This window comes from Monodelphis domestica, chromosome 8 (genome assembly GCF_027887165.1).
Source record: "Monodelphis domestica isolate mMonDom1 chromosome 8, mMonDom1.pri, whole genome shotgun sequence".
In the NCBI taxonomy this organism is placed as follows: Eukaryota; Metazoa; Chordata; class Mammalia; order Didelphimorphia; family Didelphidae; genus Monodelphis; species Monodelphis domestica.
Window position 1 is genome coordinate 227774530 of NC_077234.1, and position 17736 is coordinate 227792265.

Genomic DNA, 17736 nt, shown 5'->3' on the forward strand with positions numbered 1-17736 from the left:
GTGGTTTCCCATTTCCCTTCTCCCGCTCATTTTACAGATGAGGAAACTGAGGCAAATAGGGTAAAGTGACTTGCCCAGGGTCACACAGCTAGTGTCTGAGGCCAGATTTGAACTCAGGAAGAGGAGTCCAAGCACTCCGTCCACTATACATAGCCTCTAGCTGCTCAGACCTAAATGCCTATGAAACCCTTAGCATTCAGCTCTACTGTGTGCCAAGCACTGTGCCAGAGGGGGGAGGGAACACAAAGACAAAGCACAAAAGTAAAAACAACCTCCCTGGACTTCAGGCTCCTTCTCTGTGGGATGACTTGTAATGGCCCTTTGGGTGCGACATCCCGCGTGTATGTGATCTGCGTTACTTCTCTTTCCTGGGCCCTCGCTGCTTCTTAGATTTTGTTTTTAAAGGCAGACACTGCCTCCCCGTCAGGGTCCGCTTTTCCCTTTCTTTAGGCCAGACAGTTTTTGGTCAGATTCAGACTCGCCTCATCTTAGAACCTTTCTGTTTCCCCCCGCTCAGTTCTGCTCATTTCTGCTCTTGTCATTTTCTTTAATTTTATTTTTTTAATGGGAAAATACGTTAAATCACTATATTTGTTTGTTTAATCTTAATGTCAAATTTCCACGTAAATTTTCCAAATCCATATTGTCTTCCTCCCCCTCCCAGAGACTGACAAACAATTCAATCTGGGTTATGTTTTCTCAATTTCTTTCTTTTGTTTTTATTTTTAAAGGGGAAATGCTCTAAGTTACCATTTTAAATTTATTAATTTTATTTTAATAACAAATGTCCACATAAATTTTCCAAAGTTCTCTGATCCATATTGTCTCTTTCCCTTCTTCCTTTCATCCTCCCAGAGGTGACAAACCACTCAATCTACGTTGTATCTTGTCCATTTCTTTCTTTATTTTTTTTATGGGAAAATGCTCTAAATTACTATTTTTAAAAAATTATTTTTTATTTCAAAACAAATTTCCACGTAAATTTTCCAAAGTTCTGCGATCTGTACTGCCTCCCTCCTTTCTTTCTTCCCCCCTCCCAGAGCTGACAAAATTCAGTCTGGGTTATATTTTGTCAGTTTCTTGAAGGACCCTCAAGATTCCCTGCTTTACTCTGTGGATCCGAGTGCGATTCCCTAAATCCTCCATCATCCGGTAACTAGCCACTCCCTTGCCTCTGTGGGAACCCAGAATCTTGATCTCTTGCCTCATCCTGACAAGTTTGAACCCTCAGTTGAACCCTGGATTATGGTGTTGTTGCCTAAAATGTCCCGGTTCTGATACTGTGTGTCACACAGGAGAGCAGCGAGAAGGTACATGGAGGGGGGTGGAGGGGAGGGAGTGAGCAGGCTTACAAATAGAACCAATGAAAGAATTTTGGAAAACAAGCGTGTCTGTCAATTGGGGAGTGGCTAAAGAAATGATGGTAAAGGATTGTGATGAAATTCCACTGTGCCATAAGAAATGATGACATGAATTTAAAAATAACGTGAAAAGAAGGACACGGAGTCATGAAGAATGCAAAAGGAGCACCCAGAGAATCTTCTTTACAGTTAAGGAGTTAGTATTTGAAGAGTTACTTGTGACTGTTCACCTCCAGAAAAGGGATTGAGAAGTGGAAACAGGAAAGACACAATCCAGTTATTTTGTCAGATGGTGCCTTCTGGCGTGTGGAAAAGGGGCTGAAGGAATGATGAGTAAATGAATGAATAAATCAATCAACTAAAACAAAGAAACCAATGAATGAATGGATGAAGAAATAAATAAGTGAACAAATAAATAAGTAAATAAGAGAAAAAGAAAAACATCAGTAAAGGAAGAAGAGATGGGATGGTCAGCAAAAGATGGAGAGGATGAGCAGACAGCCAGGTTGCTTCACTGGGAAGGTCTTTCTTCTTGAGCAAAAGTGGTGTGGTTAGAGGGTCATGTGACATAGTCAATATCCAAGTCTCTGAATCCCCCAATTTAATATTCTTTCTGGACTTAGTGTAAATATCAGAGAATTTCAGTGGTTGTGTAAGAATCATGAGCAGAACTGACTGCCTGATTCCTCATATAACATATAAAGATTTGTTTGTTTGTTTGTCTAAAGCATCTAACTACTGGGGCAGCTAGTTGGCACAGTAGATAGACTGCTGGGCCTGGAGTTGGGAATATTCTTCTTAAATCAGTAGCCTGTGTGACCCTGGGCAAGTCACTTAACTGTTTGCCTCAGTTTCCTCATCTGTAAAATAAGCTGGAAAAGGAATGGCAAATCACTCTGGTATCTTTGTGGGGTGAGGAGGGGGACCCTCATTGGGTCAGAGTCAGAAACGTCTGAAAAATAACTCGATACCAACCTGACGACAATTTAACTCCTAACTATCCCATGTAGCTTCTGTATGTACTTGGAGCATCAATATCGCTCTGGTCATTTTTGATATTTGAATTTTGTTTTTTTTTACTCATTTAAGCATAAAATGGAGCAAGGACTTAAAAAAACTCAAATGGATGGGGGAAAAAAGTCACGGAAGCGTTAAAATCTGACAGGACATAATGACATTTAAACAAGTTTGGAAAGTGATTTTTGCCACATTTTCCTGATAGATCAATTTTCCAGATTTGTCAAGAGAACACGGCAAAAGAAGAGCATTGATTTTTTTTTCACTTGATAGGTTGTTGCATGATAGCATTTGAGCTGAAACAAATCTGAGGCATCTTCTAGTGAGTCCAACTCTCTTTTGCAATTTAGGAAACGGAGGCCCAGAGAAATTAAATGACTTGCCCAACATCATGTAGGCAAGAAGGTCAGTCTCCAAATTCTGGGCTTTTGCTGTGATCCCACCAGCCATTTTGGGGTAGGAGCTTCTGAATTCTCTAGTTTGTTTAAAGTGCTTTTAAAAAATCTATATCTGCTCCATTATCTTTCACAGCAGTGTATATAGATGGATTTATTTTAGGGTTTGGCTTATGTCTGGGTGTGCTCTTACTATATAAAAATAAAAGTAAAAAAATATCTGCTCCCTTTTGAATCAAAACAGCAACAAAGAGAAAATGTGTAAATTAATGGTTAAAAAAAAAAGCAGCTGTGTTTTCTATACAGGAAAGGAAACCAAGGCCTTCTAAGAACCAGCAGTGTGTTCCCAGTCCTCCTCGGGGTGACCACCCTCCCACGGGGACGCCATCCTCCCGGACTTCCTCACTGCCTTCAGCTCGGTGTCCTCTGCCCTGACCTAGTGACTGCAGTCTCTGTCGTGGGATCGCACCCTCTTCCTTGGGGGGTTTTAATCTCCTTTGGGCCCTGTTAATTGTTCTTGATCAGCAGGATTGTACAGACCCGGGGCTGCTAAGTCCTCCCCCAACATGGTATTGCCAGCAAAAAAAAAATGCACAGCAAAGAATCCCAGTGATTAACGGAGTCCTTCAAATCCTTGAAGTTTGCCCTTCTGTCAAGACTGGCACTTTTCTGTGATGGCTCCTTTGCCAGCCTGGTGAAACCTGTGGCCCCTTCTCTCAGAAGGATGCTTTGGGGGCATGACGTAAAGAACCCAGGACTGAAATCGAGGGATCGGCATGCTTTAGACATGCAGGCATCCCAGGCTAGGAGCGCCTGGCCCGGGAGGAGTCCAGCAGCGCGGCCCTTTGACGGTCCATGCCAGCAGATGCGCTCTGCACCCACTGCCCAAAAGCTTCAAAGCAAAAGGAGCTGATCCTGTAAAGGAGCTTTGAGAAGCCCCAAAGACCAGGCCCAGGCAGGTGACGGTGATTCAGATGCTATGGAGCTGCTGCTGCCGGAGGGAGGCTTTGCCTTTATGCAAAAGAGAGGGTTTCTTCCCGCTCTCTTTTCAAGGCAGTAAAAGCTCCACACTTTTCAGGCACTACGGGTTAGTCCTCTATAGAACAGTCTATAAAAACTCCTTAAAATAAAATTCCAGGCAGTGAAAGGCTTCTTTCTCATCGATTCCCATCATGAAATCAGATATGCGGCCTTTAAGGAAAACATTTCTGGGGAAACAGGGTCAAGGGAATGGGACGAGGATAGGGCAGAGCTTGGAGATGAAGGGAGCCCCCGTCTCCGAGCTTGTCCCCCTGTGACATTCACTCATTCCACAGAGGTACCCACGTTGTGACAGCCCGGAAGGAACTTTGGGTCTGGAGTCTTAATTCAAATGGAACCATCAGCAAATCGCTCAATTAACCTCTTCCTGAAATGGAGAGAATTCCTCTTGTACCGCCCTACTTGGCAGTGGTGTTGTGAGGATCATTGAGCTTTCCTTCAGAATCACATAAAAAAAATAACCCTCCCCTTCTGTCCAATATCAATTCTAAGACCGAAGGGCAAAGGCTAGGGAATCGGGGTAAGTGACTTGCCCAGGGTCACACAGCTAGGAACTGTCTGAGTTCAAATTTGAACCCAGGCGCTCTTGTCCATGCTTCTACCTAGCTGCCTCCAGGATAACATTTTATAAGTTGGATTGCCCTGCAATAAAGGGCCATATTTATCCCAATGTTAAAAACTCCTTCCTGTGTTGGTGTTCTCCTGACTGTTTATTCCCTGTTCTGTTGTGCTCTTTCCAGGTGATCTCTAGGTAACAAAAATAATAATGACTGTGATAGCAAACTACCAACATTCACACAGTGATTTCAAGTTTGTCAAGCACTTCAAATTCATTGTATTATTTATTTGTTTTTTGCTCAGATATGTTATTTCCATTGGTTGTGTTTGTTGATTTGACAAAGTCATATTTTACAAATCATTGTATTATTTAATCTTTACAACAGTACTCTGAGGTGGGCACTGACAGGTATTATACCCATTTTATAGATAAAGAAACTGAACATAAGTAATATACCCATTTTATAAGTAAAGGAACTGAAGTTAACCAATTATACCCATTTTATAGACAAACTGAGTTAACCAATTATACCCATTTTGCAGATAAAATGAAGTTAACCCATTGTATCCATTTTGTAGATAAAATGAAGTTAACCAATTACACCCATTTTATAGATAAACTGAATTAACCAACTATACCAATTTTATAAATTAAAAAAAAAAACTGAAGTTAACTGAGTCTAGCCATTTTATAAAGGAACCAAAGTTAACCCATTATACCCATTTTATAGATAAAATGAAGTTAACCCATTATACTCATTTTGTAGATAAAATGAAGTTAACCTATTATACCCATTTTATAGCTGAAGAAACTGAAGTTAATATACCCATTTTATAGGTAAAGGAATTGAAGTTAACCAATTACACCCATTTTATAGATAAACTGAATTAACCAACTATACCAATTTTATAAATTTAAAAAAAAACTGAAGTTAACTGAGTCTAGCCATTTTATAAAGGAACCAAAGTTAACCCATTATACCCATTTTATAGATAAAATGAAGTTAACCCATTATACTCATTTTGTATATAAAATGAAGTTAACCTATTATACCCATTTTACAGCTGAAGAAACTGAAGTTAATATACCCATTTTATAGGTAAAGGAGTTGAAGTTGACTGATTATACCCATTTATTTCATAAACTAAAGTTAACCAATTATATCCATTTTAATAGATAAAGAAACTGAAGATCATTGATTATACCCATTTTATAGATGAAGAAACTGAATTTATCCAATTACACCCATTTTATAGATAAATAGAAGTTAATTATACCCATCTTATAGGTAAAGAAACTGAAGATACCCATTTTATAGATAAGGAAGCTGAAGTTAACCAATGCCCCCATTCACCCTGCCAGGAAGTCGCAGGCCCCAAGATAAGTAAGAAATTGATGACATTCCTGAAAGTACCTAAACTTCTGATTTTTGCTTTCAGAGGTTTCATACCCTCTTCATCTGACACCTACATAATCCAGCTAATTCTAACTCATTCGTTACCAAGATGAACGTCCGCAAACCTTTGTTCCTTTAAGCAGGCGACTGTTTTTGAGGCTGATTTTTGCAATAGGGGAGGTGGGGCTAGAGGGATAGGAAGAAAGACCACGTCTGATTCATTGGGAGTTTATTTGATTAGTTCATGCAGCAAAAAGAAAATGGAGCTAAAAGGTTGGCAGAAATGTACAATGATTTTGCCCGAATCTTCTGATTAGGGGGAAGAAACTCTCAAGGTTCAAAGAATTATAAATTGTATGCACTGCTTTATATGTGCACCTTCTGTTCTTCCAGGTTTCTTTTTCCATTTCATGATGTTTTGTTTTACAAATAGCTGCAAAACCTAATTGTAGCTCCTTAAAATGTCAACTCAGCAGCCAAATTTCTTTGCATAGAGGGTGACTTTCTCCACTTCCACCTTGAAATAAATGATTTGTACGCAAGTTTTTCCCTATGAAACAAGATGTTGTTTGACACGCCACACAAATGGCTCTGAGAATGGGGGGGGGGGGATGCAATAGAGCTGACTTCATCTTTTAGGCTCTAAGTCAGTTTTAGGGAGTATTCAGTCACCTTACTTCTGTGCAAGGTTTAACTACTCCCATAGCACTGCTATCCAGAGTTACGTGAAACTAGAAGGTAAACCTCAAAGGAGGCGCCTTCTAGAAAGAAGTGACTCCTGGATAAAAAGACTAACAAATGGTAGGAACTCGATAGCAAAACTCAGAATTACTTTTGTCTTTCAGTTATTGATATCAATACCGTCTGCCATTGATTGATTGATTGGAGCGTGCTGGCTGCAACATGCTTGTAGAAATACACTAAATGAATGAATGAATAAGTAGCTAAAAAAGTAAATAAATAAGTAGCTATATAAGTAAATAAGTGGCTATATAAGGAAATAAGTAAGTAGCTTTATAAGTAAATAAGTGGCTATATAAGGAAATAAGTAAGTAAGTAGCTTTATAAGTAAATAAGTGGCTATATAAGGAAATAAGTAAGTAGCTATATAAGTAAATAAGTAGCTAAAAAGGTAAATAAATAAGTAGCTATATAAGTAAATAAATGTATATACATAGGCATTTGGATACACAAGCTCATACATCCTCGTCTGTCTTCTTCAATAGGGATGAGGGAGAGACATTTAGACAATTTCTGCCAAATTTTCTTATTTCTACAAAAGGACATTTCCCGTGTTGGATTTTGGGGTTACTCGTGTCTTTTACTTGTCCTTTGTGTACAGGTTTATTGAAGACAGAAAAAGGGGGAAAAAGACATAAAATAAACCCTCTCCTAAATTATTCACTAACACAACAACAAAACACATTTCAAAGTAAGGAAGAATGTTTGAATTTTTAAAAATATATATTTGTGAAGTTTTTCATGAAGCAAATGCAGAGTCTGTCTGCCTGCCCAGGTGGCCCCCGGGAAGCTGGATTTTGAGCATGTTGACAGGAGGTTCTCTCCTCCAGACTCTTAGGGAGGTGGGGGTCTACGTCCCGTGGTCCACTGGCCTGAGCTGTCAAGCATTGGCTCTTAGTGGGATTGAGCACGGGATTGGTGCCAAGGGCTGGTCCCTGGAACTTGAGTACAGAGAACTTCTGCTTTTTATAACTCCTTTACCTGTTTAAAAAGAAAGTCATACACATGATTGAATGGATCAAAAATAAACAAGTCTGACGGAACCTGTAATGTTTCGTTATATTGAACAGATAGAAGTCAAAGCCATCTATGTAAATGGAAAAAAAAAAGTCATTTGGATTAATTTAACTTTGTTTAGAAATGGAGCCACAAGGGCATATGTCAGAACTTAAGTTTGCCCAGATAGTTTGGATTTAGGTATTAGGGATCTTTCCAGTTATTCTGTTAATGTTCAGTGTTTTAAACATTTCTAGATAGTCTGTTTTAAGACTTTGGAGTGATCTCACTGCATAAAATCCTAGAATTGGAAAGTGTTTAGAGGCCATCCAGCACAACCCTAACTCAAAGCATAGATTCTACTCAGATTTTGCAAAACATTTTAGCTTTCAGTGCAGAGGAAACTGGGAAGACTTGTATGAACTGATGCATAGTTAAGAAAACATAATGAGAATAATTTATGTAATGATGACATTATAAAGAAAAGCAACTTCAAAATATTTCAGAAACTGAATGCAGTGATAAACCACTGGCTCAGAGGACTGAGAATGAAGAGTACTACATCATTTGTTATTTATTGTCTAGTTGAAGGACCTCTGCCACCCCCCCCCCCCCCCATCCCCTTTAGTTTTCAATATTTTGACAACATAGAAAAACCTACTAGGAGTATTTTTAGAAATTCAGGTCTTTCCGCTTTGAATTCTTTTTGAAGATGTGTGAAATTTTAATAACTTAATTTGCTTTCTAAAATTATAGCCCACTCCATAATCATACTACCTAGCCCATTGCCACTTCCCTTTTTATTATCTTTGCCAAATTGATGGGTATGATATGTAACCTTAGAGTTGTTTTAATTTGCGATTTTCTTATTCACTTAGGGATTTTGTACAATTTTTAATTTTAGTTTATAGCTTCACTTCTTTTGAGAACTTCCTGCTCTTATTTTTTGGCCACTTATCTATTGAAATTGCCTCTTATTCTCTGTCTCCCTCTCTCTCTCTCTCTTTCACATGAATGTGTGTGTTTACTATCATATCTTAAAAAGAGAAATTTACATGATTTTTCACAGTGAATTTTTTCCCTTCTAGTTATTATTGCATTCATCTTGTTTCATCAGTTTTTTAAATTTTTATCTAATAGTGATAATAAAAAAGAACCATATTGTCTTGCGATATTTTCTATCCCTTGTTTGGTCAAGAGCTTTCCCTACCCATAATTGGAAAAGGTTATTTCCTTTCCAATTGTTCCAACTTATTTATGATATAAACTTTTATGTCCAGTTCATTTACTTCCCTTTTTTACTTATTTTTCCCAAAGTTGATTGTTTAAGCCATGAATGCCTTCTCCCTTGATCGACTTGTAAGCACTGAGTTCCCTAGGGTGAAATAAAATATCTGTGAAACAAAAATATGAGATGCAAATAGCATCTGCTTGTTGACTAATTTCTGAAGTTACTTCGGGAATATTTCCAGGATCCTAATTTCCTTGGTGTTGTTACTTGCTGATTGTTATTTTTTTACCTGTTAGCAGCATTGGTTCTCATTCTGATTTATGATCATCTTAAAAAATGCAAACATATCGATTTGTCAGTTGGATGAAGAAAGGGGAAAGGAGCTGTATGTTTGTAAACTCCTACTGCGTGCTAGGGTCTATGCGAAATACTTTACACATTTTATGTCATGTATTCTAACTTGAAGAGTTGTTGGTTGTTGTTCATCCTTTGGAGGAGGACCAGTGAGCACACTGGGTGGTGTCTTGACCTATATGACTTGGATTTAAGTGAAGAGGTGGTGCACACAGTGGCCTCACTGCAAGACAAAAGTCAGGACGACTGGCAATGAGGAGGGAGATGTGGGGTGAATAGGGCATTATTTTGCTTATGTCTTTATGATAGAAACTGAAATATGAACACTGTATAAACATATGGTGTTTGGGAATTTTGAGCATGAATTCAGAGATAAATAATGTATTTTGTAATTATATTTAAAATCTTATTTAATGCTCGGTGCAAATGGTGGAGAGACAGGACTTTTTAAGATTCAAAACAGATTATTTAGGGTTCTTTCAAAGTGCCTTAGTACCTTGTGAAGCATTTAGTCATCTATAAATTGGAAAACTAATTAGTGCCATAGCATGAGGATTATTTAGGCTCTTATGAAACATTAGGCTTTACAGCTGTGCAAATTTATTTTAATAACTTTTCACTTAAAAATTAGCTGTATATGTTAGGAAAAAATAACTAATCCAGCTCTTTTTAATGTGTTCATTGTCTTTAATCCTAAAGATATTTTTTAATAAAGATTACATTAAACCCTATTTAGAACCATGAAGTAATAAAGAAGTTAAATTAATTGTAAAACAGTTTAGAAAGAGAAATATTCATGTGGAAATCATACCTCAGTGGATGTGTGGTCCTTCCTCCAGGGTGGTAGATTGCAATTCATCTATGCCTTTGCATTTTGTACAACTCTTGTCATGTCTTCCAGTAAATCCTCAAGGGAGAAGAGGAAAGGGATTTATCGTCCCATTTTCTGGGAGACCCTTTTCTGTTGGTCTTGACATTTCATGGATGCCGGTAGAGTAAGGCCAGGTCCTAATTAGTTCAAACAAGGAATCCCTTGAAAATTTCAATGCATATTTCCATTGGACTGGAACTACTTACCATATTTTACATAATTATAACTTAGAGTAAGTGAGAATATGAATAATGGGACCACTTCAGGGGATTAATTATTTGTACTAATGGGACCTAGCTGTATGCCAGCTATCCATCATTTTTGCTACATGGTCTGCCCATATTTTTTCCCCCTTCCATTATTGCTCAGTCATTTTTCATTCATGTCCAGTCCTTCCCTGGGCAAGCCACTTTTTACACTGTTTGCCTTAGTTCCCCTTTTTGTACGTTTCTGTGATTATATAACTTCCTCTCCCAAATTCACGGAAAGAAGTTTTGTTAGTAATTTTTAAAAACATTCTAAAAAATTTATTTTAAACATCCTAGTCTTTTCCAGTTCTTTGATCATAGGATTCTACATTATAACAAAAAAAAGCTAATATGCAAAGCCATTTTGACCATGTCTGATGGCACATGCTCCGCTATTCTTAACATTTAGTTCCAGAGAAGATGAAGGTGGTGTGTACCATCATTAGCTTTTGGGAGTCAAGATTGATAATTATATTCTTCTGAGTTCTTATAGGACATGATGACTTGTTAAAATTCTGTCTGTGATAGCTAGGATTCCCTCAGTGAGACTCAAGTCTAGCTGAATAACTTAATTATATCTTATGGAATTGATTAACTCATATTATTACTAAATCATTTCCTGAGACTGACATACTAGATTTGCATGTAGTAAATGATCTCCAAATAGGAAATCTGATATGTACAATTCACTTAATTTCCACACGGAATTTGTACAGTCTCTACTAGATTGGATAAGGAGATTACTCATAATTTTATGTCACTGAATATCTGATACAAAGAACATGATGGATTCTTTAATAGCACAAAAGAAATGATCAGTAAAATAGCATGCATGTCAACAATAATCTACATACATGTATTTTTCTAAGTGTCGTTGGCATGAAATGTATGCATTTGCAAGCCCAAGGTTCTGCTAAGAATAAATATTATTTATAACTAATATATCTTTGGAATGTAAAAACAGTTGGCATTAGTGGCTTGTCATTCCTATTATTTTGGATTGCTTTAATTTTATGGTTCTGGTTTTACATTGTAAAAGTTACAGATGTAATACAAGTTCATGCTTATTCATTATCCAGCTTGCAAAGGAGATGAGTGAGAATGGGAGAGATCAAATGATGCTAAATGACTGAGTGAGTTAAGCAGCAACAGCATCAGCATCAGATTATAAAGAATTCTGTTATTGATCCTTTTCTAAGTGATAGCTATGTCCTTGGATGTTCATTGTCTTAAAGGAATGGAGCTAGTTCACTTCCTTCTTTAAAAACGCAGCAAACAAGCCCTTACAACAATGAAAACAATTAGTATGAAGCCATGTATTAAGTACAGTAACGTATGATATACACCTAGAGATTTGTCTCTGTGTACTTTTTAAATAGATTATTCTACTATTTTATATTATGTTTTCTTTTGCCTATACTAAGAAGTACTATATGTTTCAGGTATTCAGAACACTATATTCCCCTTACCACAAAAGATCTAGGTTAACAAAACCAAAACGACATATAATACGTCGCTCATCCTTCATTTTCAAAGAGGACCATTGACATCATCGGGCAGTGTCTTGATTAGTTTGAGATTGGATTTAAAGGAGTCAGAGTTATACAAAGTTGTCAGCCTCTAGAGTCATCAAAGTCTAATGGCAAGACAAAAATCAGGACCTCTGACAGTGGCCCCAGGATTTTTATTTTGATGTCTGACCACATTTATTTATTAAGCCCCTACTTTGTGCCAGGCACTGTGCCAAAGGACTGAAAATACAAATAAAAAGAAAAATGGTCCCTGCTTTCTGGGAGTTTCTAGACCAAATGAGAAGAAGATATTTTCCCCTCTCCCATCAAAGAGGGGAATGAACCAAGTAGAGCAGCTGGTAGGAAAGGAAGAGTTGGCTAGACTCTGTAAAGGAAGGCTTTGGGAGGAGTACCTTTTAAAAAGCCCACCAATCAGAGGGTTAGATGCAAATGAGGATACTGAGGAAGTGTGAATACCACTTCCATCAATAATTTTGAAAGAGCACCTAAACATTTTAGAATGAGATATGGTGCTGGTTCTACTCAAAAGGTTAAAGGTTTTGTAGTGAATCTAGATTCTTCATAAAAATGAAATTCAGAATTTTTCCAATTATAGGTAATTATGAATTTATTTTAAGGCTATTTTACTAAAACACTGTTTTTTCCCCCCTCCTATTGGCAGGTAATTGAAGATAGAAAACTGGCCTAAAAACAGAATCCAGAAAAAATTGGGAACTTGCCTTCATTTGCCCCCTGAGTAAGTAAAAACATAAAATGGAATTCTTTTAACCTAATTAACATCCTGTCAACGCCTGTAGATTTTCAGTACTTTAAAAATAAATATGAACTATATTGGCTTTATGTGCTGGAAACTATGAAGATTACTCAAAATTTCTTGGATGAGTTTGGTTGATTGAAAACAAACAAAAACTATCATATAATATCATATATCTCCATTAGTTCTTTGCAATAAATTCTTTATAGGCTCTTAAATGTCAGTATAAAAAAATGAGAGGCAGTAGTTTAAAAATAAAATGTGTATTTCATTTAAATTACTTTTAAAAAATGAATTCCCCCTACCGCCCATATAGATGATAGATGCTTCTCTTTGGGCAGATGACTGATCATAACTTTGTTTCAAATTTTACTTGTCTTTGACTCATATTTTAACTTTTTTTCAGGTGTGGTGGGTGGGATGGAATTCTCTAAGTCAGAAAAAATAGATATGCTGGCTATTAAATATCTTTAGGGATTTCCTAGTCTGGAACCCTACTTGAATTAACCTTGAAGAAGCAACAAGGCAAAAATTTCTATGACACAGGGAATCATGGGTTATGTGAAGACACATATGACTCAGTCCTCCCAATCAGTAGCTTATGATAAAGTTGGCTCTGTAAGAACCAAAAAAATAACAACTAAATAACTTACTAGTTTAATTCAGTACCAAATTAATGCAGACATAAATTGTTTCTGAAAAGAAGGATTCAATTTAGATTGAAGATAATAAAAGTTACTAAAAATGGGGTCTGAGCCAATTAAAAGATATTTAGTATTTTTTGCATCAGAAGAAATGAGAGGTAAATATTCTGGGTACAATGAATTAACAGTGCTCTAATAGAGCTAGTAATGAGTAAGCATCTTTTGAGTTTAGGAAAGAAAGCTAGCTACAGTGGAAGGCTAATGAATAAGTGTTGGAAAGGCAGATTTGCGGACAGATAATGGAAGCCTTGAATGTCATGCTAAGGAGTTGATATTTTATCTTCTTGTCAATAAGGAGTCAGTGGAAGTTTTTAAAATAAGGAATTGAATTGAGGAGCAACACAGAAGTGGTATTTTAGGAAAGTTACCTTGGCAATGGTTTGCAGGATCAGTTAGAAGGCAGACTGTAGGAAGAGAGAACAGTTAGATTTAAAATAAAGGCACTAGGGACTGGGAGCATGACCAGGAGAATGGAAATGATAAGACAAATGTGAGGAAAACTAGGAAAATAATTTGTAGGATTTAGTGAGTGGAGGCTATGGAGGAATCAGCCTGGATGACTGTGAGAATAGTAGTAACATTGGCCAAAAAGTAGAAGGGTTGGAGTGGTGGTAGTTATAGAGGAAAAAGAGATATGGATTCTAAATCTCTTTCAATGGAAGAATGTTTGCTCTTTCTGTGATAATGTAACCATAGGCATGCATAGAATATGAGCTGATTGTATTGCCATACCCCAAGGGAGCCTTCCCATTGACCCTTCTTTCCTTTCTGGACATTCCAGTGCATGCTTATGAATTCAGCCATGTAGAATAACTTTGAGAGTGTTCTATAAAAGAGGGGTCTGGTAGTAGTTGTTATTTAGTTGTTTTTCAGTCATGTTCAACTCTCCATGACCCCATTTAGGGTTTTCTTGGCAAAAGATACTAGATTGGTTTGCCATTTCCTTCTCTAGCTAGTTTTGCAGATGAGGAAACTGAGGACAGTAGGGTTTTAAGGGACTTCCCCAGGGTCACATAGCTAGGAAGTGTCTGAAGCCACATTTGATCTTGAGAAGAAGAGTTTTCCTGACTCCAGGTCTGGCACTGTATCCATTATACCACCTACCTTCTTCCTCTGGTAGTAGAGAGTAGCTTTCAGAGAGGAAAGAATTGGGACCAATGCAATGGGAGTTTGATTAGAAGAAATAAGGCTCAATCCTTTTTTTGGGGTCTTGCTATTTTGTAGAGGAAGTGCCAAGATGGAATGTACAACTATTTACAGTATAAGTACTTAGCCAAAAATGGGGTAAAAATAAAAAGATAGCCTGGACCAATCCTATTTAGAGTTTGCCAGAGTAAGCAAACTTTATCACATCAAGATAATTTTTACTTTATGTATATTCATTTAGGAATTGCTATTATAAAGTAGTTGTCATTCAGTTGATCTGGATTGCTGATAAATATGAAGTGTGATTGCCAAGTCCTACACAATTAGATATAAGAATTGATTACTATCATTTTTTTGTCCCATGTTGGCTTTGGTGTTTAAGAAAGGAGTTTATTGTTCTCAGCGATAACATTTCTACTGTAGAAGACCAGTCAACTGATCTAAAAGCAAACCGAAGAGAAAGTAAAACTTTCCGTTCGTATCAGCATCCTTCTGTAGCACCAAAAAGTAAAGATCAAACTGATGAAGGGAAACAGCCCTTACTTTAATCATCCCTGGTGATTGGAGCAGCTACCTACCCATAATAGACTATCACGATGACCCTGGGAGGCCTTGAGAAGTTGGTTGGGATGGGATTCTGATACTGTTGCTTGAGCAAACTTGTTTGGAGAAGGCAATTTCCTCCGGACAAACAATAAAATTAACAAATTTTATTTGAGAACTAACAACTTCCAGTAATGGTATTGATCAAAAAAATAAAAGGACTAAAGACAAACTTACAATATTTTCCCAAGAAGAATGCTTATGGTTCTAAGGATTCCAGCTTTATGACAGCAAAAGTAGATTCCCTCTTCAGTGGGATAATAAGAAATCTCTGGAGGTCTTGTCAGCTGTCAGGGTGATTAAAGTAACACCTAGGAACCTACTAGGTACTCGTGATTTTACTGCCCTTTGGATCTCAGTAAAAAGTCATCCTTGACTTGGTTATGATGCCAGTAACTTAAGAAGGGCGGTCATTTTAATACTTGTTTGATTCAGCCGCTAATAAATGATAAAGTGCTCTCTTTTTGAGCAGCAACTTTATTTTCTCAACATTAAAAGGAAGGGCTTGAGACTAGACTCAAAGAATTGTAGCATTGGAACCAGGACCACTTGTCAAACCTGGAGCCAGTGCACAAATCCCATCTACAATGTTCTCGACAAGCGTATTTGGGTTCAAAAACTCAATTATTCAAGGAAAAGGGGGGGAGGTGTGGAGTTAGACAACAATTTGTATGAAAAAAAGGAGAGAGCTCTAAGCGTATTAAATGGCTGCAGGCTCAGTATGAATCAACAGGGTGATGTGGCAGCCAAAAAAGTGAATGTATTCTTAGTTGTATTGTTAAAGGCACGACATCCAGTACTTCCAGTGATGCTCCGTGGCTCTGAGTCATGGAGCACGACTTTCTCCAAAGAATCAAAATCGTGTGTAGACTGATGCCTGACACGAGTAGAAGTTGATCATAACTGATTACCAATTTTGGGAAAACAATTTTTGTTGGAAAAGGAAATGGATGGGTCATGAGAGTGACGTGATGCAGTAAATGGATAGCCGGAGAATGGCAGCCATATCTCCAGGGTGTAAAAGACAGGGAGAAAGCTGCCATTGCAGAGATCTTGGGAGAACTTCTGGGAGGGCGCGGACAAGGATAACATAAAATGAGGCGACGTGGCCAAGTTCTGTTGTACACCTTTGCAGGAAATAACCTGTATCCTTAAAGTCTGGAGCCCTTGGACTCCCAATAGAGCGCCGCCAACAAACTGTTGTATTCATGAATCGGTCCAATGTCTGGAAAAGAATTTGGAACCAAGTTAGCAGAGGCACCGTTCGGTGCCCGTGGCCCAAAGCACTCCAGGCTCTCCGGGTCTCTGCTTTCTTTCTAAATCGGTCCCGACTCGTGCTCGCCGGCTTCCATGGCGCTGCTATCCATCTCATCCTCTGCCCTTCCTCCTTTTGCCGTCACTGGTTCCCATTGTCGTCAGCTCTTTCCCAATGAGTCCTGCCTTTTCAGCGTCGGTGTCAGTATTGTCCTTCCAAGGAATAGCATGAATAGCCTGCATTAAGTTCCCACATTTTGACCCGACTTCAGACCATCGCTAAGCACCGACCCAAGAAGTCAGAGACAAGGCTGCCCTCTATGCCAGAGTATTCACCCCCACCATCACCCCAAAAACGCCTGAGGACAGGTTGTGTGCCTGCCATTTAGAGAAGGACAGGACGGTGCTAGGGACTATTAACTCACTGGTACAACACTTAAAGATAGTGGAAGTCAGACAAATTCAGGGGCCCGTCTTGGTTCCAGAAACACGAGAGAAAGCATATTTTTCTCTCTTCTCTCCGGAGAGAGAGGGTGGCTTATGGTGACAAGCGAAGTGTACGTTGTCAGACATATCCAGCATGTCAGCAAGTTCTGGAGGGCTCTTTTAAGCATCAGCAAACGTGTGTAAGTTCGTTGTCCAATGTGAGGAGAGCGTTGGGCCTATGGTACTCTCTTTTAATCAGACCACAATTTGGGAAGGAAACTGAAAACTAGCGAAGAGGTGGGCAGCCAGGATAGGAAGACAAGTAGATGAAGAGGACAGTAAAGGATGGGGTGAAGGAACCGGAATGCTTTGACTTGGGAAAGAGAGCAGACGTAGTGAGGGCTCTCCGACTATTTGAAGGGTTTCTGGCCTTTCCAGTCCTTCAGAGGGATTCTATTTGCTTTACTTAAGGCCTAAAGGCAGAACTAAGAGCAGAGCCTAAGTCATATTTTGTCTTGATGTAGGGAAAGACTTCCTAAAATTAGGACTGCCCAGAAGCAGAATGGGTTACCCAGGGCAGTGGTTAACCATTTATTGAAGGTCTTTAAGCCTGAATTTGATGTCCACTCGTCAGTAATGTTATAGAGGGAATTCCTGTTTTATTTTCGCTAGGTTGACCTCTGAGATCAAGTCTTACGAGGCAGTAATTCTGTAATTCCCTGGTTATCCAGCCTCTAAATAAAAGCCTTCACTGATTGGGAAATCACCATTCCCTGATGCAGTCTGTTCCATTTTTGGACAGTTTCCCTTGTTAGGAAGTTTCTCCTTATGTTGGAGCCAAAATCAATCTTCCTGTAATTTCAATCCATTGGTCTGCAATCCCAGACCAAGAAAAACAAACCTAATCCCTCTTCTACATGACAGCCTTTCAGATATTTAAGACTTCTCCTCCCCCACAAAGTCTTTTCTTCTCTTTGGTAAATATTCTCAGTTTCTTTAATTGTCATTATATTGCAAGATTCTGGGTCCCCTAACTCTCCTGATGCCTTTACTCTTGAAAGTCGCTCCCAATACTCATTGAATACTCTCTTCCCTCTCCTACTATTC

At 38.3% G+C, this 17736-nt stretch overlaps 1 protein-coding gene across 6 annotated transcripts in view; it reads left to right on the forward strand.

Annotated features, from left to right (window-relative positions):
• TBL1X (transducin beta like 1 X-linked) overlaps positions 1-17736 on the forward strand; it is a 364349-nt gene that overhangs the window by 115289 nt on the left and 231324 nt on the right. For all 6 annotated transcript variants that reach the window (XM_056808017.1, XM_056808015.1, XM_056808018.1 and 3 more), the window contains one exon: positions 12404-12478. The gene's annotated coding sequence lies outside the window, so the exon portion shown is untranslated. The remainder of the gene's footprint in view (positions 1-12403; positions 12479-17736) is intronic.